This window comes from Coturnix japonica, chromosome 7 (genome assembly GCF_054131305.1).
Source record: "Coturnix japonica strain WE chromosome 7, WE-NBRP24, whole genome shotgun sequence".
NCBI classification, from domain to species: domain Eukaryota; kingdom Metazoa; phylum Chordata; class Aves; order Galliformes; family Phasianidae; genus Coturnix; species Coturnix japonica.
Genome location: NC_140669.1, coordinates 13,201,835 through 13,225,209, shown reverse-complemented (window position 1 = coordinate 13,225,209; position 23,375 = coordinate 13,201,835). Strand labels below are relative to the sequence as shown.

Genomic DNA, 23,375 nt, shown 5'->3' with positions numbered 1-23,375 from the left:
CATTAGGGTAGATGAGCAGTGAATAAAATGCAATGATACATTACCAAAAGCTGGCATAGAGTTGGTTCCCAGGCACAGAACAAAGGCTGAGAACCTTATTTCGCTTGTGATAGTGCTAATTAAAAAGGCCTATAAGAAGGTGAATGATTAAAACAGAGGGGCTGTTGCCCTAATCGTGTACTTGTTGGCCTTTGGTCAGCTGGTGTCAGAGTTGGGTATCTGACAGATCTTACCACAGAGTGAAGCTTTTGTGCAATTCTGGGCTTGAATTCCTGGTTTCTTGAAAGAAAGATGCAATTTCGTTTTCTTCCTCAACTGTTTCCATCCATTCTTTAGGTGAATTAGTGAGCTGTTCATTTTGGTGGCACTTCCCTGAATCCTGCATTGTTTTTCCTAATCAGTTCTCTCAGATCTGCTCAATCTTCATTTAATTCAGTCAGCTACTCAACATCCAAACCATCTGTAATAAAGAGAGTGCTAATTTTTCCTTTTATTTCAATTGTAGTCAATGGCTTTCGGCAGGTGTTATCATATAACTCAATCACCAGCCATTGGAATTTGTAATTTAATCAATAGTGGAGGCCATTTTTCCTCAAGTAGATCAAAAGAGAAAGCCCAAGGAAAATTCATGCTAAAAGGAGAGTGAAAAACAAAACAAAGTGATAGGATCTGTGGTTTGCACTTTGGAGCTGTATGTCTTGGTGGTTGTATCTGCCTGGCAAGTAGCAAGGGAAAGAAATACCACTGTTTTAGAATCAATGAATGTAATGATGGCAGCTGTGAACTCAACTTGCAAAACCTGGAGGGGGAATTATTTGTGTGACTTAAGTTGGTAAGACAAGGACCTTGAACCAGCCCCACTGGGCTGAGTGGTGTTAGCAACTATGTGCATAAACAGTAGTGTTGACACTAAGAGTTTGGTTTAAGTGAGATACTAGGAGATGGATCTCTGTGTTAGGTCAGGTCCTCCAGCCTTTCTGGTCTTCTCTTTCTGGCATTGTGATGTCTGTAGACAGTGGCAGAAGAGGATGTAGCTGTGGGAGCAAGCCACTTGTGATGTCATTCCTGCATGGCTTAGGGCTTTGAAGCACAGTGGAAGTTAGCTGTGGCCAGGGTACCTACTCTGTGACCTCAACTTCATCTTTGCTTCCAGTGTTTCCCCTACCCTGCAGGAGGGGTGGCACTGGCAGGATGAGGAAATGGCTTCTCATTATCAGTACTGGGAGCTCTCTGATTTTTGCATACTGGCACATTTAAGAAGCATAGCTCCCAGAAGAACATCTCTGCCTGTTCCACTGCTGTCCTGAATGCTGTCCCAAGATAGAAGGCTTATTTTGCTCTCGGCCTCTGGAAGGCAGAATACCTCTTTCAGATTGTCAAGAAGCTTTGAGCAATACCCTGCCAGAGAAGCACCTGTGCTTGGTCACAGCTGGGAGTTTGCCCTTGGCTCCTTTCTCTTCAGAGAGATTGCCTGGATAGATCTCAAATCTCAGGCCTCTGAAGAGTCACCCTTGGCTTTGCTGATAAATAGCTGCTTGGTTTTGTAGTCTTGGTTTGGCAAGGTCCACAACAACTGAAGATGAAAGGTATCAAAATTACTCATCCTGAAAATGCTTAAAATTACAGTAAATCACTTGGTCCCTGAGGGAAATCAAATACTGATTTGCTCATGTCCCTTCTGAAGCTGCACTGCCAGCTCTGTAAGCCATGTTTACTGCAAAGGAAATGTTGAGTTGGCCATTGGAATGTGCATCTTTAATTTTTAACTGAAGCAGGCACACCGGTAAAGAATGGCTTGAGGATACAGAAATTGGGGGAGATTTTAACATGTGATGTGTGGCATTGTCTTGAAGATTTTAGTACTTTCCTTGAGTGCTACTCTAGATTGAATAAACAGGTACTCAGAGAGTCTTTGGGTGCTTATTTTCAATGCAGGTTGCTAAACTTTTCCTGTGGTAAGCATTTAATTTCCTAAGACAATAAGGCAATCAACTGATCAACTCGAAGGTGAATCATCTTTAAAAAGACCACCAAACACTCTAAGGCGGAAGCAATCACTTAATTGCAGTGAGAGACTTGTCTCAGGTTTTGTTAAATGCGATACATCATGAATTGAAGAATTTATGGGTAAATACAGCAACAAAATGGCTTGGTTCTCATTTCTCAGCAGTTCTGCCTTCATGCAGCCTGCTGTACCAAAAGAAGTTTTGGACAAGAAAAGTGTGAAGCGTGCCAATCACACAGCTACAAAACTGCAACTGGCCAACTGGAAGCTGTTATAGGAGCCCTTAGAAACTGCCACAGGAGCCTGGCATTGGCTAATATGAGCTGTATTGTGGACAATATTGGTCCATGCTTTTTTCATAAGCCTACGTGTAAGGCTAATCCCCAACCTCTCAGATGTGCTGAAAGTTTACCAAACATGCTTCGTATGATTGCTTATGATACCTGGTTCCTTCTGGTGCACACCAGTTCTGCCCACTGAATTTGGCCATATATGAGAGCAGAAATTCTCCCTTTGTGTAGCTTAACATGCTATGTTTGAAGGCTGACTGCTTGGAGCAACCAGGCCTTGGCTGCCCAAAGCAATCAGTGTTTTGCCTACCTAGGCAGCCTGGGGAACCCAACTGTAAGAAGTGAAAAGCTTCTGGTGAGGACTGGGAATGAAAGATTTTTCAGGATTGTTTTGGCACTCAGGAGCTCAGTGCTTTGCTATTCAGTGATGGCACATGCAGGCTGCCCCTCTGTCCTCCCCACAGTGACTTCCCCTTTTGGCCTTTATAAGGAGTGGTATTTGGCACAAATTTCTCCTGCAGAGCAGAATAACTGGGTGGGGAGAATAATGCGCATGTATAGCAGCATAGTGTATATTCCAAATATTTACATGTGTGGTCTTTTCTTTTTTTCCCTCTCCTAATATCCTTTGCTGAAACATATCAAAATTGTTGTGTTTTTTTTTGTTGTTGTTTTTTTAATGTCCTGCTCCTGGCGCTGAACCACCTGTTGTAGTGATTCCACACTGATTAGGAACTTGGAGGCGAGGAGGAAAAAAAGACAGCAGGCACTTCAAGCTCATTTCTTAGAGGTCATCTCCACAACTTAGAGTTTCATTTCCCCTGGTTTTGAATTCAACAGGCTTCAGAAGGATGGGGTGTCATTTAGCTATTAAAGATTTTTGTTTTCCTGATCACTGTGAAGTAGCATCATTAACACAGGCAGATTACCATGCTTCACTGTGCTGTGTCCATGGTACATTAGAGGCCCATTCCTGTTTGAAAAGCAGAGACTGTTCTTCCATAAAATGAGGGGCCCATTGGCAGTTCTTTGGCAAGTTAGACAGAGGGACTATTTAACAAGGAGAAGAGTGGTCTAATAAGGGGGAAGAAATTGAACGTGACAAGTGCAGGGAGAGATAGCAGAAGGCTGATTTATAAATCAGTGTAATTGGGCCAAAACTTGTATCAGTTTTCACAGAGCTGGGGAAGAAGAGAGCTGCAGTTTTGGGGGAAGTGAGCGCTGTGATTTTTCCAAAGTGCATTTTTAGAGAAGTCAAGCACTTCATTTCTCTTATGCACAGTAAGTGCTGCACTTTCAGGCTAATGGAAGCTGGTTTGCATTGCTTAATTTTCTTCCTCAAAAGGCTGTATTGGTTTTTGGTGCAGGAATTGAGCTTCTGCTTGAATATACCTGGATTTTACAAATAGGTTTAAGTTTAATAAGATGAAACCAATTAACCAGAAAAGTCATTGCCAATGGATTTTAAAAGTACATAAAAATATATTGCTTTTTCTTGAAATGCTTCATCACCCTCTGAAACATTGCCTTTTCTTTGCCACTGGTAGCAAGTTCTGTGATGAATTCATCCCCTTGTGTCTTTTTCTGTGCATGCTCAGGGGCTGTGTGCATGTGTGTATGCATCTGCTTATTTTGCTCGTGCTTTGCCCCTGGTGCTGCTCAGTGTGGTTTGCTTGTGGCTTGAGGAAAACCAGAGCTTGCGAGCTATGAAAAGGTGTTCTTAAAAACTTGCTTAAGGTGGCACAGGCCCAAGGACTAGTGAGAAATGTTTCAAAAGCAGTTGTTAATGCAGTCGCTGGAATGCATGGAGCAGCAGAGGTGCTGAGGAAGGCAGTAGGGCCTAGGTGTTTCCCCAGTGCCATTGGAAACCTCTCCTGGGGGCTCCCAGAGGGCTCCTTGTGGTGTTGGCTTTGCATTGAGAGCGAGTGTGAGGATGAGGCAAGCTGTCCTGCAGCCGCATGGAGGCCTGTGGAAATGAAGTCTGGTGTCTGCCTGCCTTTCTCCGAATGGTATTGCTCATTTAATTACCTCTAAGAACATTTACCTTCATCCTTAGTAATTAAATTGGAGGGAAACTTGTTTGAGGCCCGTCTAGCCTCCTCTATCCCTACTTTTCCATTGACTCTGCTTCGGGAGCACTGGGGACACAAGAAATGGGCGCATGCTGGGAAATGATTGGGTTTCTCTTTCCATTACTTCAGCCATCTCTGTTCCCTAGTAGCCTTGCCTTCTCCTTAAATTGCAGAGTATATTAACTTTTGAGAGCATGTGGGGTGTAACCTAGGCGGGCACTGCCTGGGGATGACATGTTTTTCCCTGCTTCCATCAGATGTGTGTGAATTGAGACATGAAGATTCTGCTTTGGTCCTTGTAAAGTAAACTTGGCAAGTGTCCTTTAGTGATGACTAAAACATGGTACTTTGGGGTAAAGAAGGGTGTATGTCCAAGTACTTGGTATATGGTGCAAAATTAGCTCTTACAAACCGGCGTCCCTGTTCATACAAGCTTTACCCAATCCTTCTAATAAACATCTGCATCATCTGAAAGAATAACAAACACTGATTTTATTTTATATTTTTGGTAATATGATAGGCTTTAATTCTCATCTTCCCCAAGCAGTGGGAGCGTCCTTTAGGGCAGTGCCCTTTTTGCATCCCTACTTCCATTTAGTGGTGCTTCTCACACTCTAAAAATAAGTGTAAGTATTTTACCAACAGGCTGACATCACTATTGGTACTCTGCATATTCACCATGAAACCTATGGTTGAGTTGAAGGAAATGATAAAGTGGATGACTTTAAAGGAGAGAACCCTTCCAATAGGATACAAGCCTCAATGTAAACTGAAGGGTGTCTTCAGATCCTGCTGGCTTGGTGAAAATCTCTCCATTAGCAAAGCTGGGAATGGTGCTCCACTTCCCAAAGCCCCAGCAGCCTGACACCTCCTTCCGATAGCTGTTGTGTGAGTCGTGTCAGCTGGTTTACACCCAAGCTATTTCTCCACTTAGTTAATTCTCACCTTTTTGGCTTTCATTGAATTCCTAGGCCAGGAAGGTCATTAAAATGACCTTGTTCTTTCATTTAAACCTTCTCTCAATCAAACAAGTGGTACCAACACCAAATAACTGCTTTGTGGTATCCAGTTTTGTCCTGCATTTGTTTTAAAGCTTCCCAGGAACCCTTGGCTACTTCTCACAAACTGTTAACTTGAGGGCAATAATTTTGTCTGGGTTTTGTCACAGAAATTCAATTAAGGAGGATTATGAACACAGTTGTAGGCCTGTTTCATTTACAGTTGCAAATGAAACCCAGGCCACACACTGATCGTTTATATAGGAAAGGAGAGATGCTGTGAGAGGCTGAAGCCAGAGTTACCTGCATGTTCCATTGTGTGGCTTTGCTTTGCAGAGTGGAGGGGAGGGAGATTTCAGAATGAATAAAGAAGTGATGGAGAGGTAAGGAAGAAATCACCAAGGGGAAAAACTACCCCCACTGCGGTTCCCTAGGAGGCACACTTCCCGTCTGCACATAATAAACTCCACAGGGATTTTCTTCCTCCTTAGAAATCTTATTCCAAAGGGTAAGAGAGAGTGCTCCTTTATTTATTTATTTATAGCTCACAAAGAGCAATATTCTGTTCTCCTGGCCTTGGTTTGGCTCCAAGTCCCAGAGCCACTGGGGGCAAGGCATACAGTATCATAATTTTTTTGGTTATTTCTGGGCTACATGAGCTTTTTTTTTTTTTTTTTTTTTTCTTTTTGAGCTTTTCTGGAGGTGGCCACATTCCCCAGGTAGGGGAGGGGAAAGGCAGGATGGGAGCAGAGGATTTTTGCCAGACTGGAGCAAAATGGGAGCATGGCCCCTGGTAGAAGCAGTGTATTTGTGGTTAATGAAAGTAGGGTTTTCTTTTGTTTTGTGGGATGCCTTTTATTGTTAGTAAGGGCAAAACAAAGGCTCAGTTTCTCTTGGTGTTCTCTGATGAAATGTTTGCATTTGTAGAGAAGCAACATATGAACTCTGCTTTGCAGCAAGAAACTTGGGAATTATTTTACACTGCTCCAGAAACAGGTGAATGACATGTAGTCATCCTTATATATGGCTTTGTCCCATGCCTGTGGGCTCTGCCTTCCTGCCTTTTGGCAGGGAAGCACCTACTGTTCTCCATTGTTGGGGGGGTTGTGTGCCTGAAGATGCTGCATACAGACCCTACTCTCTAAGTATTATAAAAATACTAAGTATTGTTCATAAGGACTTCTCACCATTTTGCAGATTGGGAAAAGGGGTGTCTCAGGCTGAAATGCATGTTGAGTTAAGAACAGAAGCAGCCCCAGTCACGGTTCCCTGCCCTATGTATCCGAGCAATTCTCCGCTAGAGAGGCTGGAGTGCCTGCCAAGCATCCGCGCATTGCCTTTGATTAAAGCTCTCCTCAAGCGCACTCAATTTAACAACTCCTTTTCCTCTTCTTTCTTGCTTTCTTCCTGATCCTGCAATTCCAGGAAGGGTTTTACTGTCCTTATTGGGGTTTCAACTATGTACCCAAGAGGCTTACTGGATTCTTCGCCAGATCAGGGAAAATAAGCTCTTTTGTTTCTAGCTTTAGATCAGATACTGTTTCCATATGCCTCTCTGTATACAGCCTCCAAGCTGCTGAAGTCTGAAACAGAATGAGGCAACTTATTAACTCTTAAAATCTCCAGCAAAATTCACTGAAAGTGGTGCAGTGAAGAGTGAATAATATCTACCTTTGCTCCACTGCCAGGGTAGTTCATCCCACAATGGGAGTTTGTAAAGCTCCTTGTAATTCTGTCAGGCCAAACTTGGGATAGCTAGGGCTGGGACAACCATGTTCATCAGCACCAGGTTCATCCAGGCATAACCTGGACAAAAAAAAAAAGATGAAGGGTTGTAGGTAAAGGATGGTCTACAAGGTCCTTACTCTTGGGCATGTTTTCTGTAGAACTTTTGGCTCATTCATACAGTGTCTTCATCTTTCCTTCCAGTTCAGCATGACTTTAGAAGTAGTGTTACCACAAGTGGATTTGAGTTTTACAAATAACCTTGCAAATGTTGGTAGCACAAAAACAGTATGGGTGGAAGAAAAAAAAAAAGACAAGGATCAGAATTGTGTGTAACTAGAAGATTATTTTATTACAGCTGTTCCGGATGATCTCTCCTAATGTGGTTTTGGTGTACAGTCAGGGGAGGAGATGAGTATCTGCAGAGGGTGACTCACCAGAAAGGGTTCATGTGGGCACTGGAGCAGTGATGATCCCACCCCAATGAGATACGCTGAGTGCCTTGCCACCTTGCCTAGCCCAGCATGCAGGTGAATAAAGTAGGGTGAGATGAATCTCTGCCTACATTTCAATCACATGTTTTATATATGTTAAAGCATATAAAAATAGGCCTTTCTTAGCATCTTCCAATCTGTGTATAGTAGAGTTAGAACCTTAGCCAGCATAAATGAGCTGAAGTTTAGTGCTAAAGAGCTGATTTTGATAGAATAACTTTCTGCTTTGCTCTAGTTCAAGGGGAATCAGATCTCTATGGAGTTTTTGAGGGGTAGTTCCAATAGTGCCCCTAAATTTAGTACCGAAGCCTCTGTCATGGGACTGAAAGGCTACACAGTGTGTAAGGTACATGAGATTTGATGTGATGCTTCACGTTCTGCATAAATTGATTTAGGTTCATAACATCTGGCAGCACTGCCCTCTCAAACTATAGTAGAGAAATAATTCATTCAGAACTGCTCTGATGGAGAGTGAAATGGTGTTCAACAGCCTAGTTTAAAAATCAGATTGGAGGCTTTCCCTCCTGTGGCTGCTAACTGGTTTAGCACAAGCAATGCTAGCACACAGGAGCTATTTCAGCAGTTTTCCTGGAACTTGCTGTACATTTTAAATTCTTTTTCTTTTTTATTTTAATTGAAACAAGCTTTGTTTACACAGAAGGGGGAAGAAAAGAAGTGTTACTGAATCATAAAGGTAGATAAAGTGTATATTGGGCTGAGGTGCTTTTCAGCAAAATAATGACTTTATCTGCTTGTAATGGAAGATTGAAAGAGATGTGGGAAAGAAAGATGGGAACACGCTCGGGAGCCTGCGTTTCAGTAACAGCAAGGAGTTCTGACCATTAATACGGGAATTAACAACCCTCCAAAGCCACCTCATTTGAGCAGCTGCAGTAGGAACTGGCAGTGCGGAATGCACAGACTAATTCTCTCTCAGATCAGCTAAAATTAAACATTTGTTACAGCTTTATGTACGTACACTCTCAGCAGGGGCCGTTTTCCTTCCCTTTAGGCAAACTTAGAAGAGGAAGTACATTTAACAGCCTCAAACCACCCAATCTGTGTGCCATATGTATGTGCCACTGAGCAGTGCTGGGCTGTCAGTGCTCAGGCTGGCTCTGAAAGGTGGGATTGAGGCGAGCTGCTAGCACTGCCATCGTTATAGGCACTGGAGCAGAAATGCTAATGTCGATCAGAAGGAAAAGGTTTGAAATCATAAGTAAATAGGGAAGCTCCATCATGCATTTCCAGAGATGATAAAAGGCTGATTGTGGCAGCCTGCTTATCAAATAACCAGACTTATTGAAGTGGTCTGTGCTCTCATTAAATAGCTTGCTTTTTATGTTTTCATTTTATTTCATCACAAGGTGTCTGGGTTGGTTTTTTATTTTATTTTTTTCCCAAGCCTGCTATTACTGCCATGGCAAACTGGCTAATTTAGATCATTTCTGCTGTTAGTGCTTAAAAGCAGCACTGAGCGCAATGTAGTGGGACCCAGCGCAAAGCCAATTCCTGCCACGAAATTTGAGCTTCCTGGAAAATAAATTATAAAATCACTGTAATAATTATAAGTTTGTTCCTTGCAAGATGATACTACTCGTGTTTGTGTGACTCCACGTTTCCTTTAGCATAAGCCTAGTGCTGTCAGCTATGCACAGCGAACAGGGTAGGGTCGATCATTTTTAATCACTAGAGAGAAGTAAAATGTAGAAACAAAAATGTTGCTACGTGATATGACATCCCTGTGCTGAAGGGACTGTTCCTTTCATGGCTCAGCAAGGCACTGCATTCGGTGTTTTTGTTCCCAGGGGAACGAGCTTTATTCCTTCTCTGAAAAAGTTTGGAAGACAAGAAGTGAAATATTAATAATTGACAATGTGAGTTGCGGTAACGCCATTTGCATAAGGAATTTTTCTTGACCGTGGAGAATATTCACAGCTAGAAGGAGAACAGATCACCAGAGGAACTATGGGAGCCTGATGAGTTTAAAGGCTACCTGGCATTAAATATGTTTCTTAAAGGAATCTTAATGGGTCTCCCATGATGGCTGTGCTGTTTGTAGCCTGCCCTTTTGCCTGGAGGATGTGAGGTGCTACCAAGGGGGTCAGTTTGCCCAGCACAGCGTGAGATGGTGGCAATTAGACTCGAGTGGTGAGGGAGGTTTTATTAACAAAGGATGCAGACAGAAATCCTTCCTCCCAAAGCATTTCCTTTGGAGTTTCGCACTCCCAGTGACCCTCACTGAGGAAGTCCTTCCCCAGTCACATTTCAACAGAGAACTGCAATGGAGTTCATCCATCCACTGCAGCAGTGGGTAAGACCTAGTTGACTCTGCTGAGATCTCAAAGTAGAGTATCAGGAATTATGGAGGTTTTTTTTTTTTGTTGTTGTTTGTTTGAGCTTTCTGGGGCTTTGTTTGCTAAACTGGATGCTTGTGCTGCAGAGCCATCCTTTCTTGCTGTTTTGAATGCTACCAGTACAGAGATATTACTCATAAAGTGCACACACTGTTACGATTCCCGTCTTTAACTCTTAGCGTATTTATAGGTTTCATTTCCATTTTTTGTGGTCTCATTAATGGAGCAGCAATAATAAATTGAAATGTTAATGGGGAATCATTTCACCAGCAGCAGAAGGTATTAACGAACTTGGTAAGATATTTGAAAGGAAAATAACTTTTTAGTAGTGTAATTTTTTTAAGCGCAGCCCCTGATTGTCTCCTTCCAAACGTGTACCATTGCATTGGTTTGGAAAGAATGAAAGTAATGTCATGTGGACTTTTCTAAGGTCAGTTTCCTGGATGTCTTGCTTGGGAGATGCACCATCTGCAGGAATTCCAATGGGGGCAGCCTTGTTCAGAGTCCAACCATAAGCAGGCTTAGCTGTCATCATGCAGGTAATGATAGAAGCCTTGCAAGCACCTTTTTTCCTCGGGAGTTAATAACGTTCATTAACATGATAAGAAAGAGTGGTCCTCCTTGTATGAAGTGGGTGGTTCACATCCTGTTATGAAGTGCTTTGAGATAAAAAATTCAGATATGATTTTGTATGGAAGTTAAATTCCTCACTGAGTGAGAGAATTGTGCCTTACAGTTGCAGATTTGTGGAAGGACCCCAGGAAGTCCCTTAACTGTGTTGTATTTCACTTCTCCCACTGGTGAACTTCAGGGCTTTGGTTTAATGCAGCTCAGATTTTTGAGGTTTGGTCAGTTAATATCTGTTGAGAGTTCAGTATCTTTTGAGGGAGAAACTTTGCACTATCCACAACTGTTCTCAATGCCATGTCTTGTTGTAGGTCTCTGCACTGGAGTTATTTACATCTATAAGGACGTGTTTAGGACCTGAAAGGTAATATTTGTAATGAATTTGTGTTCTGGTCTCTGGTACAGAGGAACTGTTTGAGCCTTCTGCTGCTTACATCCAGACTGTTTGTTCCCAATGAGTTTTCATCTATCTGAGAGTGTACATGAAGTTTTTTTAGATTTTGCTTACTGAGAAATGCAGTAGAAGCTTTGAATTGGATTGGCAGCTTTTGTCCCTCTCCTCTTTCTCTGTTTTTTGTCAAACAAGGAGTTTAAAGGTACCAGGGTGGGTCAAGAATTGTGTTTGAACTGGTTGTTTCCCATAAGAGAAGAGAGAGATTCATGTTTAAATGTGTTGTTCAAGCTAATGATAATCAGGAGTCTACTGACCTAGAAACTCAGTGCAGTCTTGTAAGTACAAATACATACAGTTTGAGAAAATGGAAAAAGTATTATTTTCAAAGGGGAGGCATGGTTGGTCTAGTTCTCTCTTCTCTTGTAGATGTAATTAGTTTGGAAATGACTTCTTTGCAGTTGCTGCCTTGCTTCCATGCAGGAAAACTGCACAAGAATGAGGTCCCTGGGCCAAATTTCTTTATTTCCTCCTCTTGATCAGAGCTTAATCCATACTTAAAAAGAGTAGGAGACTTTCCACTGAGCTGTCTGAGTTTTGGGCAGGGATGCCTGATTCTCATTCCTTCTGCCTCACTACTACACATTGCAAAGTGCCTAGGGCAGGTGGGGATATTTTCAGTAGCCAGGGCATCGATAAAGCACATTTTATCTGCTGTGGCTGTAATGACTCTTCAGCATGTAGAGAGGTAAACAGTTGCTTTGGGTAATATGACATGGATGTGGTATATAGTCCAACAGGGAGTTGTGCATTCAATAAGGTGCCATTTTTGTACAGACAAGTGACTTTTAAACACTTATCCCAATTTGCTGCATCATTCTCTTGTAAGCTTCTCGCTCTTTGCCTTAAGTTCCATTAGGCTTCATTTCCCCTGTTTTTTCACGTTGTAAAAGCTCCACACGTGCAGATTTGGTTCAGGGATGGAGGTGGAGCACAGCTGGTGGAGGGGGGGAGAAGGAGGGAGCAGATCTTTCTAAAGCAGCTAAACTTGAAGCCAGAAAAGATACCGCATTTATAATGTTCCCATTCTTCTCTACACTTAACAAGAAAAATGATTGTGTGTGTGTGACGTGAATATTCAGCACAGAGCTTTGGTAGCTGACCGCTCTCTTTTCACAGCCATCCAACCGCGCACACATTCCTGGGGGATTACCTCACTGCCAGGCTCCTCAAAGTGTGGGATACACTGAGCTGACCAACTGCAGGGCTCCCTTCTGCTGGCTGCAGGGCTCGTTTTAGGCAATGACCTTTCAAACCACAAATCTAATCCTCCATCTACCCCCAAAACGATTTTTTCTTCTGCTCGCTAAATGGAAGCAATGCTGGGAGTGGAAATAGGGTAGAGTCAGTAGGTTACGTGTAGAAATGGCTCTGCAAGCTTTCCTCTCTTCTTTGGCTCTAAACACTCAACAAGTTTCCAGCCAGGGAGTTTGTCCCCTCCATCTCTCTCTCTCGTTTTTTGTGTCCTTCCTTTGTTTCACGTATTCTGACACACTGTTTACTTCAGCCTGCAGCTCTCACCGCTTTGTGTGCTTTTTCCCAATTTCACAATGGCACAAATAAATCACAGGAAAATTTGCATTTGATGGGAATTTTTAGGTGATACTAAGTTTTATGGGCAGGTTATAATGTATTCAAGTTGGCTTAATTAAAATCAATTTTCATTTGTGACACAATAGTCGTATTCAGAGCAAATGTATTTTGTTCTTTCATCTCACTTCTTATGGATCGTGCCAGTGGATATGAATGCTGGAGGATGACAGGTCTGAGGAAGCATCATCTTTTTTGTATCAAAATATTTGCTGTACTTGGTATAAGCAGATCAACATCCTTGTAGCCCTAGTGCTTAATTTATTCCAGGAGATTCTGAACAGCTGGACTGCACAGTCCGAGCCCACGACCCCAGCATATTGCAGCACCCTCTAGCTCACTCCACTGGTAACTCATCTCCTTCTGGATGAGAAATTAAGTTTGACAAAAGAATTTTCATCAGATGAAAGTCAACCAAAAGCTTGTCCAGAGTCTCCGTGCCCTGACAGATCATATACATTGAAAGTGGCTTCCTTTCCCTCCCAGCCCTGTTGTATTTACCTTCAGTGAGTAGAGTTTGTCAGTGCCCCTCCTGGCAGGGGATGTTCCAGCTCAGGTATGGAGGGCTCAGTAGGACTTTTGCCTTTTGGACTATTTCTCTGAAGCAAGAATGGCGTATTACAGCTTGAGGTTGTCACACTGATGAATACTAGTAAAGCAGGTGCTGCTCCCCAAAGTACTTGAGGCATGGATGAAAGTGTTGGTTTCAATTTATTTATTTCCTAGGCTGGAGATTTCCATGCTCACAGCTTCTTTTGCTGATGTTTTCCATGCAAAGGGCCTGCGTGCCCCTGAGACTGGTACCACATCTGCTCCTCTGCGAAGACAAAGATAAACTGGTTCATGGTGCGTTGTTATTTCGCTTGCTCTTCAGCATGAGAACAAGCAATAAGAATGCATTTAAGATGTTAATGAAATTAATGAAAGCCAGATCTCGAAAACAGCTGAGATTGTTGACTGTCTCAGGCAGATTTGTACTTCATTTTAATTACAGATGAGCCAGAACCAAAACCCTGATTAGAATTGCTCCACGTTTTGGATCTGCATCTCTCAGCTTTGCAGTTTGGACCAGTTTCCAGAGTTTAATTTTCCTCCTGTTCTGTTTTTCCTTCTGATTTAACTCCAGGTGTTCTGATGTTTTTAGTTTGTCTCAGAGAAGGACTGGTCTCCTTCTCTGTAGGTAGGCAAGATGCTGCCACAAGTGCCACCAGGGCTTCAGAGGTGTAATTTGGGAGCAGGAGGTGCTAATAGATGCAGGCATGATGTGGACTAGGTTTGGGTTTGATAAGCATTTCTGTGATAGCTAATCAGGCAGCTCGGTGAAATAGGGAAGTCCTTCACTGGTGACAAATACCTTTCTCAGTGACCTGAGTTCTTGACCAGTTTCCCTGCCACAAGCCTGACTGGTGATTCATTACCATTGTGCCTTCTTCTGTAACACTAGGAGATGCCAACAGCAGTGTTGGGTTCTCAGTTTGTGCCTATATCATTTCCATCTCAGAATCTGTACTTTGATGAGAAAGGAAAATCTCTTTGAGATAGTGTGTTAATAATGGAAAAATTCCTCTTCACTCAGAGAGTGGTGAGGCACTGGCTTAGGCTGTCCAGAGAAGCTGTGGATGTTTTGTCCCTGGAGGTGCTTAAGGCCTAATTAGATGGGACCCTGGGCAGCCTGAGCTGGGGAGGGGCAACCAGCCTAAGGTGGTGCTGTTGGAGCACAATGATCTTTAAGGTCCCTTTCAACCCAAGAAGTTATATGTTATCTCCTGGATATATGGGAACCTTGAGCCTGAGCCTGGGGAGAGATGATGGTCTGAACAGCCCAGTTGGGCATCTTGGCAGGAAGTACCTGGAAAAGGCTGACTTATTATCACTCAGACTCCAGGAGAAGCATTACTTTGGGCCATGGATATCACGCTCTGCATTTTTAGGACAGATTAAGAAAAGCACCTGATTGCAATGGCTTTAGAAATAGTGATAAAGGAGTGAGAGGAAAAAAATAATTTACATTAAATGCTACAGTGCTTCATTTACACAATATAATAAAAAGCAAATTTTGTGATTCAAGTAATGATTGCAGGTTATTAAACTAAGCTTTAAAGACTTTATAAATGAAAGGCTTTTAATAAGTGATGATCATGGATGATAATGCACTTGAAAATAAAGCAGATCTTTATTAAGTTTGACACGTTTGTTATCTACCCACCCACTTTCCTGCTACTTTCCTTGGTCCCTGGATGCTGGTGAGACAGTGCTCAAGCTGGGAACTGCATGGAAATGCACCACTGCCAACTGCTGGCAGGGCCCTAAGAACAGGACATGGGTTGACAGATGGGATAGAAGATCTTAGTAGTCTTTTCTAACCTTAATGGTCCTATGATTCTATGACCTTTTTGGGGAGATTCCCACTGACCAGAGCAGGGGATATGGGTGCCTAAAGCAAAGGGGATTCAGCATCCTAAGTTATTCAAGACTGATGAAGTTTCTAGTCTAGAGGTGGCTTGCAGTGATGGTTGAGTTGATTCTTGTACAGATGTAGTAATCAAGACACTTTTAAGCATCTTTGGCATGAAAGGCACAATATAAATATGAAGTATTATTTTGTGCCATGCAAATGCTCAAATCTGAAATATGCGTGATGTGTCCTGGTAATATAGAACTTAGAACTGCTAAATTAAACTATTAAAGCCTATAGAAGAAAAAAACAGAGATGACAGAGTGCAAATTAAATCTGAATTATTGTCAGCTTGCTGTGCCAGTAGTTTTCAAAAGCATTCATATTGACCTAGAAGAGAGCAGGGGGAGTGGAACGACATTCACACCTCCTAATTGGAGTCATTATCTGTGCTTGGTCATTAGCTGCCCACAAGGACACTGCAGGGACAGCAGTGGCACAGGGCAGAAGGATGCATGTGGGCCACAAGGGATGCAGTGGATGTCCTGCCACCTTCCTGATTTAAAGCTAGGACCTGGCCAGGCAGTTGCTTTGTTAGACAGATAGTTGTTATAGGTGATAAATGACTGCAGCCTCTTTTCTATGCAGCAGTGCTTGTGAATGATGCTGGCATCCCAGGGATGTGCTGGCCCTGCCTGTCCTCATCTGGCCCATGGTCCCATATTGGATTCAGTGGGGTGCCTTGCTGTACTAGTGGCTTAGAATAATTCCAGCTCTGGAGTAGAATATTAGATAGAAAGATAGATTTTTTGGTCCTACTGGTGGGGGAAAAAAAAATCACATGGCAAAACATTCTCAGATGCTTTGTCAGGTTCATTTACATCCAGTTGTGAGCGATGAAACTTTCACAGCTTCTTCTGGAAGTTTATCCCTGTCCCAGTCTCTAATGAACACCCCACAGTGTGTTGTTAAAATAAGATTTCTTCTTTGTTTTCCTCTTTTCATTACTTGTGATGGTATCTCCAGAAGATCCCTTTTCATCCTTAATCTTTACAAGTGCTTGCAGGCATGTGGGTATCTGTTTATTATGAGTCAACCTAGTGCCAATCCATCAGTTTTCCTTTTAGAGTGTTTTTTGACAGCAGAAAGTGATTAGTTTTCCATGCAGATGCAACCTTTAATCTGCAGCAAAGGAAACAAACTTTCCCCCGCTCCTTTGCTGATTGAATCTGGAAATGAATGAATGGTACCTGACTCAAATGCGTTTCTAAAATAGTTTCATTAAATGTAATCGGTCACTGTTGGTCATCAGGAGTGTCTTGAAGATTGGCCTATGTATGTATGCAGTACTAAAGTTGGAACAAGCTCAGTGATAGATGTTCATCCAACATCTTAATCTGCTCAACAGCGTTGAATGGATTTTCCTAACATCCCCACAAAGCAGGGAAATAATGTAAGTCTTGAGCAGGAATATTAAAACAAAGAGGATAAATGTGATGTCCAAAGAAATGCCGAGCAGCTCCTGAATCATACCTTTGTCCAGGTTGTCCTGCTGTTTGTCATCATCAACTGATGCTGTAACAGACAGGGAAAACTTGCAGTATGGGTAAGGAAGCCACAATTTGGAGGAAATATCTCAGTCAGTCTTACCTATATATGCTTAGGTAGACTAAGGTCTGCCAGCTGTTCATCACCAGCATCCAAACTGGGGCTAAACATGAGCCTCATCTCTGTTTTGTGTTGGCTTTATATTTTCTTGATAGTTGTTTGGGCTCCTGTACAAATGATTCTGTCCTTGAGTCCATCCCTTGCTATTCTGCTACAATACATTTCCTGCTTTGATAAGTGGCTGAGTCCATGGGAAACTTAACTCAGATATGCAAGTCATTCTACATACTACTGTAAATATCCTACTAATTTTATATATGTATACTGTTAGTTCTAATGGGTAGAGGTCTATGTTTCTCCCTAGACTTGATGTAGAAAGTCTTTTGGATTTCCCTGCTGTAAAACCAGAGGGTAACTAACAGGGTATTTAATATTGTTATTTTAAGGCAAGGCCTTCTGCTGACCGTTTATCTGTGGCTGTCACTTCTGGAGAGATTTGAATGAATGACCAAGGAGAATCTGAATCATCCAGTCATGCAAATGAAACCATTTCAATAATATGAGGGCTACTTTTCCTGATCCATGGTAATTGATGAGGCTCATTATGTGTTAATATCACTTTTTTTTTTTTTTAAATCTTACATGTAATTCGCTATATGGTGCTTCAGTGTGAAGGTTAAGATTCAGATGGCAATTTCATTCTAGACTGCTCTCCCCAGTTGCTTAAATAAAAATTAGCACTTAGGATGATATTTTCTCTAAAGGCAGAGAGAAATATTCTTTTTGATACTTCAGATATAAACCCATTCAACCATTGCTGAGTGTTCTAATTGTGAAAAATTGCAGACCACTCCTCCTTACAGGCAGGTACTGCCCTCTTCTCCTTCTGAAGGTCCTGTGCTCAGCACAAGAGCCAGGGTTCAGTTCCCAAGTGCACAAAGCCTGGCATTTTTGTTACAGCCATGACCAACCATCAGTTCTTCCACCCATACACTGATGTTTATTGTCAGTGTGTGTGGTTCTGAGCCAGGCACTGCCCAATCTGCACCACCAGGGTGTTGGTGAGTACACCCTCACATGAACCTATGTGAAATCTCATTGACTTTTTGCCAGGTTTATTGTACAGACTCATCTGGGGTTTGGGATGGGCAAAAAGCCTTGATAGCAAGAGCAGGAAAGGCATGTGTGAGCATCAGTGTGCTTGCATGGGATCACTTTGCATTAGTTCTCCCTTGCCAACCAACCCTTCCCCATGTCCTGGCACTCTGTGGGGTTTGGTAGCTGTGCACCAGCAGCCCATGCATGGTACCTTATGGTGGGGATGGACTCTTGGGATACAGTGCATGAAACAAACAATATGTTTCAGTAGCGTGATGCGAGGACAGAAATGTGGGTGTACATAAAAGCATTCAGGTGTGTCTGCTGACATAAGAGGGAGGAGAGGTAAAAGGGAGATTCGTTGCTTTTGTAAAGCAGGTAAAATAGTTACCACTCAGGCAGCAGGAATTTCTGTGGTGGCTGGCTTAGCATCTTTGTGACTCAGTTTTCCCTTCTGTAACTTGGAGGAGAACTTTCCCAGTGACAGTGATAATAATTGCATTTCAGTGATGCTGTGCTGAGGTAGAACTGGAGCGCTTCATGGAGACAGCATTCTGTTTGACAGCTGCTTTAAAGATGGGACGAGGAATGCAAAGATCTGGCTTGGCTTTGCACCACGTGGGAAAGCAGGATGTATCTTTCAGAGAGGAATGTATCACAGTAGTGTGGTTTTGAGGAACTGCAAGTGGTGGGACTCAGCTTCAATGCAATGTCTTTGCCTTACACAACAGCAGGAATATTGGTTGCCTGTCCACGTAGGTAGCTGAAATGGGAGTGTGCTGTCTCTGTGCCATGTGTTGTACTATAATGTACATTTTGGAACTGGGCCTGCTTTTAATGAATTGTACCTTTTCCTCAAATGCTTCCTGTCTAAATACTGAGTGCTATACCAAAACCGTCACAGCAGCTGTCAGTGGATTTTTGCATGTTCTCAGCGAAGACCCTCTAAGGAATTTCTTTATTAAACAGCCGAACTATCAGAAGTGCCTTTTCTTGACAAAAAGGGCAAAAAGCACAGAGAACTGCAGGCGTGTTTGGTGAAATTCTGTTGCACTGTAACAAACTCAGGCCTCTGCAACTACAGTCAAAATAATGCTCTACAGATGGGAGCATGAGGCCTTTATCATCTGTACTGTGAAGCTTTTAAGGCATTCCAATACCTGCAATGCTGCTGCTCCCTGAGCTGGGTTGGCTGTTTGTAGGGCATTGTGTACACTGAGGCTGTCCACACTGGTCAAATTTGGGAGAGGTGGTAGTGTTGTTTCAGCCTTCAGTGTGTGTCAGGCTGTTTTCTGGGGGAGCAAATACTTGGTTGTAAGAGGACAGGTGTAATACCTGTCACCAGATGTGTTTCCAACTTTAAGTGATTGAATAGAACAGACCAGGGCTTTCCAGCTTAGAAGGTGACGTGGTGAAGCTCCAACAGGCAGGACAGGGCTGGAAACAGTCAGGGAAGGAGAATGGAAGGGGAAAGCTGTGTCTTCAGTGAATGAACCTAATCTTAGAAACATAGAATGGCTTAGGTTAGAAAGACCTTAAAGACCATTGAGCTCCAACCCCCCCTTCATGGTCTAGTTGCCACCCACCAGATCAGAATGACCAGGGATGCATCCAGCCAGCACCCACAACTTCTCTTGGCAGCCTATGCAAGTGCCTCAGCATGTCACATCAAGTCATGGCTTTCTTTGCTGTGTTATTTTATGGCCAAATCTAAAGGAGCACTGGTAATAGATGGCTGTTGTTAGAGGGGAAACAAGAGAAGATGGAGCAAGGTATGGTGGAGGAACTGGCCTAGAAAATGTCAGTGACAAAGCCCAGAAGACAAGATGTAAGAAAAACAGAAGGGCAGAATTGCATTCTTGCAAAGAAGGCAATAAAATGATCTGCTTCGAATCAGAGGATGATGGCAAAGAAACACCGTGTCTGAGAGGCAGATGAACTGATCACAGGAATTAAGGCAGATCATTTCAGTGGCAGCACTAAAATGTGCTACCTGCTTTTCTTCCATCTCAGCCTGATTTGGGCCATTTTTATTCTCAGTCACTGCCGGAGGGTGTCCTTTAATGCTGCCCTCTTGTACAGAATTCAGGAGCAGGGCTCTTTTCTGGATCTAAGTTTCTCCATTATGTTATGTTTCTCCTAAGGGATTGATTGGGATTGATTCCCAATAAAGCAGCTGGTTGATTTTAAGCTTCCAGCTCCTGCCTGGTTGTCTGGTCCCTTGGTTCCCCACTTGGTGGGTAGCTCTCCTCCCACCCAGCGTGTGGGCAGGGATGGCCACTCTGCTGTACCCCTTCCCCAAGGACATGAAAGCTAATGACGAATCCTGTGTCTCCTTTTCCTTCTGTGGATTTGATTTTTATTCATTTTGTCCCTGTCTGTCAGGACTGGATGAGTGGAGAAGGAAGGGGGGAATCACTGAAACTCTTTCATCACAGACCCCGAATGCACTCAACTTTACTCCCTCATTCCCCTGAGTAAATGTAGCACTTCTTCAAGCTGCTACATTTTCTGTATGCATGGCTTTTTGTTCTTTTTTTTCCCCCATCATAGGCTTTTATTTTTCTTGCCTCAGCTCCTTCTTGTGGTGCTGAGAGATCCACAGCCTTGAGGCATTTCCTATTTTAGTGAATACTTTTGGCAGTATTAGACATCAAAGCATGATCCAGACCAACAGCACAATGCGTACCTTGATATTTCTCATTTATCCTTGATTAATACTCACACACTGAAACCAACCAATTTCTAAGTTAGAACTTTTTTTTTGTCTATCTCTGACCAGAGGAAACTTCCTTTTATGTAAAGGGGAAAACATGTTTTCCTCCTGCTTTTCAGAAGCATTCAGTAGCAGTACAGAGGCAGATTTGGAAGCTGGCTGATAACTGTGCTGCTCATACGCAGGGCTAAGCAGGATGGAGCCTATTCCCCAGAGCTGCATGGGTTGTGCAGTGCTGGGTGGGGTGGTTGTTTGTGAGTGAGGCAAATACAATGCAGACAAAAAAGTGAGCGTGGCTGTGTCTGGTATTCATTGCTATTATTTAATGGTTTTTAGTGTCATATGCTTTAAGGAAGGTGAAGAGACTGCAGTGTGGCTTAAAGGAGATACTCTGATGTAGCAGGCTGCTGCCTTGCAGCAGGACAAGGAAGCTGAGGCAGTGGCATGTTGCTTGTGGCTGATGTGAGAAGTGAGTTGTTAAAGGTGGAAGCGCATATTGCTGCTTTGGCTTGGCCAAGTGCGGTGACAGAGGAGATCGCTGTGAATGGAAGCGTAACAGTGGGAATTTCCATTTTCATTAAGTTTAGCACATACGATCCATACTATCTAGTCCTTTCCTTTAATTGGATAAATTAAGGAAATGATTTGTGCAATTCCGTGGGCAAATATTACAATAACGCATGTCTTAATCTGCTCAGAATTAAAATAGCTTTGTTATTGAGCTCTTATGGTCTATCATGAAGCAGTGAAGATTTGTGAGCTTCTGAGTTACCATAGAACCTGAAGAATAGTTGTGCTGTTTTCCTTGCTACTTAGCTAACCCAATTCTGCTTTCTGCAGAGCAGTTTTTACATATGTGTGTGGCTGCGACTTTACTCTTTATCCCTGCACGCTTGAACCAGCAGAGCAGTTGCTCAGTTTGATCTAATAACAGTGTGGGAGATGGGGGATACTCAGCTTCCTGTAGTTTCCTGACCCACCACCTACTGAACAGGGAAGTCCATGAATTAATACAGATGTCCTGGCTATAAGATTTCAGCATGTAGGATGTCAGCATTTGTCTGAAATATCTGCCTGGAGCGCATCATGCAAGCACTGTCAGCTCTGACATCACCTATGAGGGAGGGAGGCCGCTCTGTGTCCGTTCTGGCAGGTGGCTTCTGGAGAGGAAGCAAGATTTCGTTCTGCTGTGCAAAACTTTATTAAAAGGAGCTTTTGCACTCAGCTGGGGTGTTATTTGCTGTCGGCAGGTGGTGTGGTGCTTCTGGCTGGGTCTGTAGTGCGGGAGGAAGAGATGCAGCTTCCATAGCTGTTGTTTTGGGGAGGGTGTTTGCTGAAGGCAGCCTGTGTGAGCTGCAGTGGTTGTGCTTGTGCATAGAGTCGTCACAGAATCACAGAATGGCGTGGGGTGAAAGGGACCTTACAGCCCACCCTGCTCCAACCCCTGCTGTGGGCTGATTGCCCCCCAACCAGCTCAGGCTGCCCAAGGCCCCATCCCGCCTGGTCTTGAGCACCTCCAGAGATAGGATGCCCACAGCTCTTTGGGCAAAATCTTCTAGCACCTCACTGCCTTCTGAGTAAAGAATTTCCTCCTAACATCTAACCTAAATCTCTTCTGTTTTCGTTTAAAACTACTCCCCCTTGTCCTATCGCTATCAGACAGCATAAAAAGTTATTCTCCCTCCTGATTATAAGCTCCTTGTAAGCAATGGAAAGCCACAGTGAGGTCTCCCCAGAGCCTTCTCCAGCATCTGTTTTCATCCAGCACTATCAGCAGAGTGACTTGGGCAGGATAACAGGTCATTGAGCATCTCTGCCAGTGGTGCAGTGGCCAATTTCACAGCTGTGCTGTGGGTATGGGGCTGTCACTGCCCAAGCCACCTGACCTGTAGGCTGAATCTTTTTCTATTGTGCTTCAGAGCTTCAGTGCAGGTCCTGTGTGTGGACTCTAAGTGCTCTACAGTAGAAAACTCTGTTAGTGTTAGTTGTTCTCTGTGTTGAGCTTTTGTGCTCTGGTTTTCAGCAGCTTTGGGAGGTCTGCATCAGTAGAGCAGCAGTTTTTAACCGCTCTTGGAAGAGAACAGTAGATCTTTCTTTGCTCCACAATTCCATGCTCTTGAATTGCTCTTGGACCTCTGATTTACCCTGATATCCTCTCTTATGCTGAAATCAGACTCTTGGTGGTGTTCACGCGCTCTTCCTGCCATTGAAAATTCTAAGCCATTTTGACATCTCATCTACTGTCTTTAGTCCATTGAACAGAAATAACAGAAGGAACATAGAGTGATAAAGAAAAACACCAGTAGGAAGCAGGACGAAAACTGATTGATGTGACACAATGCAGCTAAGCAACAGATGTTAAGCACTGCTAAGCGATCATTTTATTATGTTCTTCCAAAGGCTCATCTCCCCCAACCCTCTGACCGAGCAACACGGGTGCGTGTGTATTGCAAGTCAGTGCAAAGTAGAAGCAAAACATTGGTGTGTAGACTTAGAAGGAGCTTTCCAGTTAAACAGTGTGGGATAGATGCCAGCCTGAGCTGGTTTATTCCTGCAGTTATGTCTAACCTTGCAGCCTTTTAAACAGGGGAAAAAAATACAGCTCTAAGTGGCTGTGAGGTTTCAATTACATTTGTGCCCTAGAGGGACACAGCGGTGACCTGGTGCTGATGGATTTATGAGCATGTTATCTGACAAGAAGGTTGGTTTAAAAACAATTGGTGCAACTCATGCTTAGTTATTACGCTAAACTACTTCCTTTGGCTTGGACATCTTTATTTTTCTCTTCTCAGCAGGCTCAGGTAGTCCAGGATATTCCTACTACTGATGATGAAGATTATTTTCTTGTTGTTATTCCAGAAATGTAAATGAGAATTAAAGTCATTTGAGACATTAAACAATGCAGCAACATTTGAACCAGTAGCGTGGTGAGAAGCCTTTTCCTTCAGA

At 43.1% G+C, this 23,375-nt stretch overlaps 1 protein-coding gene across 8 annotated transcripts in view; it reads left to right on the top strand.

Moving 5' to 3' along the window:
- The window catches only part of SEMA5B (semaphorin 5B), a 241,330-nt gene that overhangs the window by 74,199 nt on the left and 143,756 nt on the right, over positions 1-23,375 (top strand). The gene's annotated exons all lie outside the window — the stretch shown is intronic.